This window comes from Lotus japonicus, chromosome 3 (assembly GCF_012489685.1).
Source record: "Lotus japonicus ecotype B-129 chromosome 3, LjGifu_v1.2".
In the NCBI taxonomy this organism is placed as follows: Eukaryota; Viridiplantae; Streptophyta; class Magnoliopsida; order Fabales; family Fabaceae; genus Lotus; species Lotus japonicus.
This window is the reverse complement of record NC_080043.1, coordinates 29878221-29881273: the sequence shown is the minus strand read 5'-3', so window position 1 is coordinate 29881273 and position 3053 is coordinate 29878221. Positions and strand designations below refer to the sequence as shown.

The following is a 3053-nucleotide window of genomic DNA, read 5'->3' as shown; positions in this document are numbered from 1 at the left end:
GATCACCACCGCGCCGCCGCCACCACGGCCTTACCGCCACCATCACCACTGCCCTACCGCCACCACCGACACCACAACCACCACTCTATCGCCACCACCACCATAATTGTCGCCACCACCGACACCATAACCACCACCTTATCGCCACCACCACCACCATTGCCTCCACTTTCCACCGTAGCCGCCACCCTACCGCAGCAGCCACCGCCACTGCCTTACCACCACCACTCTATCATCGCCACCACCACAACCACCATCGCTGCCACCACCACTACCAACCTATCTCCAATGTCACCACCACCGCCACCAACACCAACCTACCACCATTGCCACCACCACCACCAACCTACCACCACTTCCATCACCACCGCCACCACCGTTATAGTCACCTTCATATTTGATTTTTATTATATATCATTATTCAATACTTCACTAAACATAAAATTGCATTAATTTAAACGATACGGTAAATTATACTATGACCAAACGCTGGATAGTATAAGAAAGTTATCATGACTTATACTATCAGGCCTAAGACTATCAGGTCTTATACTATCAGGCCTTATACTATACGTCGCACCAAACGAACCCTTACAATAGTCACCACGATAATCAAATAATATTAATTATCTTAAATATTTAACAAATTAAACTCTAAGAAAAATGGCTGATTATCGAGGGTAAAAAATTATTAGGACTAGCTAAAAGTAATTGTTATTCTCACCCCTCCGACATCTAATTCTACCCCGTAAAAATGTGAAAATACTAAAATATCTTTTTTTTTTTAAATTCCCCCCAACACACTTTCATAACCTCCCTTTCTTCATCTTCTTCAACTTCATCATCTCCTTTTCCTTCTTCTTCAACTTCTCCATCTTCTTTTTCTCCCCAACACACCCATAGTGCCCCCACCGCGGCTTCCACCGCCACCAACGAAAGGGGACGTTGACGTCGCCGCAACCCACCACCCAGAGGCTTCTACGACCGCTCCTTCAGCCGTCATTGTCTCTTTTATCTATATTCGCGGTTAGTTTTCAATCCTTTCTCGCGTTCTGGTTTTGATTTCACACTTTAAAGTGTGTGAACAACGCACTTTTAGGTGCGTTATCTACGCACATTCAGGTGTGTGTTACCTACACACTTTCAGGTACGTGAGTACACTGAACTAATATGAAATATATGTTGTGTCTGATAGATGTCGAGGACAAAGACCTTGAATGTGAGGCGTAAAGTAGGTGATGAGGATCAATCAGATGTTGCTACCCCTACACGTATTCGTCCCACAAGGTTGGTTCACAAAAGGCGAGAAGAGGAAGCAAAATGTTCTTGTAGGGTGGTGATTAGGGAGCCTCAACCTGAAGAGGTTCCACATGCTGTGCAAGAGCCTAATGATGATGATGATGATGATGAGTCTAAGGAGGAGGGGGAGTCAGAGGATGAGAGCGAGGAGGAGGAATCTGAGGAAGAGGATGAAGTTTACTTCAAAGGGGGCCCTTACCAGTTGAAGCTCCTAAATAACCTTGGTGGCAAGTCTCACCGTTGTTCCGAAGCTATGTTGCCGACGATCATGACTTCGAGCGAGTCAAGGATTGGTACCTCGGTAACATTAAGAGTTGAGGAGTTGTCGTGAAATCGTTCTCGGAGTTCAAGAACCCTTATCTCGATTACCTCAAGAAGGAACTAGGCCATGATCGTGTGTGGGCGGTGGGACTCTTGCTCCCTATGAACGACTTGTTCGCCATCAGGAGAGGTGGGTCCAGCTCTCTCTCCAACGACGACGCTGTTTAGTGGCTTGACCGACGACGAGAACGAGAAGTGGTGTATGTCTGTTTCGGGAGCCAAACGTTTCTCACGGATGAACAAACGACTACGATTGCATCGAGGCTGGTGAAGATTGGGGTCCACTTTGTGTGGTCGATAAAGGAGTGTGTGAACAACGGAGACGACAACGACGGTGGTTGTGATTGCGAGGCGTGGTTTGATGAGAGTCGCGATCTCGTGATTAGGGGGTGGGCCCCGTAGGTGGTGATACTAAGGCATATGGCGGTTGGCGCGTTCTTGACTCACTGCGGGTGGAACTCGGTGGTGGAATTTGTGGTTGCTGGGGTGTCGGTGCTTGTGTGGCCGATGTCAGCTGACCAGTTTGTGGATGCATCGCTGCTCGTGGAGGAGTTTAAGGTGGCCAAGAAGGTGTGCGAAGGTGAAAAAATTGTTCCTGACCCGGACCAGCTGAGTCGGGTTCTAGCTGAGTTGGTTAGCGCGGAACCGATGAGGAAACGAGGAAGAAGATGTTGCAAATGCAGGCCAAGGAGGTTGACGCCATTAGAAAGGGTTCGTGGAAGTTCTGAAAAAGATTTGGGGTGCTTGATGGAACATCTCCAAATTGCGCTTTAAGGAGATGACGTATAGTGATTAATTTAATAAAATTGGTCCTTTACCAAATATAAAATGGTATTTTTCAAAATATTCACTATATTTAATGAATTAAAAAAAGTATATTTAATTAGAAAAATGTATATGCACTAGTGGTGAAAGTTTTTGGTACATTGATAGCTTGGTAACTGTGAACCCCGCATTCTTAGGATATGTTCCGGGATTGCAAGTGTAAGACCCGGTTTTAGGGCATATTATTTTAATAATAATATTTTGTGAACTATTTGGGTTATAAGTGATACTATGCCTTTAGAAAGGGAAATTATTTTATTAGGGACATTATTAGACCTTAATAATATCTAGATGACGATGTACTCCTCATTACGATCGTTTTGATTGTAATATCTGTAAGATCAAGGTTTGATCAGTGGTTGCATCTCTATATTTTGATGATTACAATTAAGGTTTGTGATGATGAACAATTGTGGTACCCTAACATTTGTCTCTTTTACTTGTGACAAACAGGTTCTGAATCTGACCCGAGCCTATTTAATCAGAAGAAGAAGAACCAAGGGATACTAAAAAGAGAGCTCTAAAGATTATCATGTTCGTTCAGAATAGTGACAAATCCTTCAGAAGTTCTGAAGATGGAAGCTCTCAAGAGGTACTGAAGAACCGGA

General features: G+C 44.5%; 1 pseudogene; it reads left to right on the top strand.

Annotated features, from left to right (window-relative positions):
• Positions 1-1195: 1195 nt before the first annotated feature.
• Positions 1196-2394, top strand: LOC130743923 (flavonol 3-O-glucosyltransferase UGT89B1-like; annotated as a pseudogene).
• Positions 2395-3053: the final 659 nt, after the last annotated feature.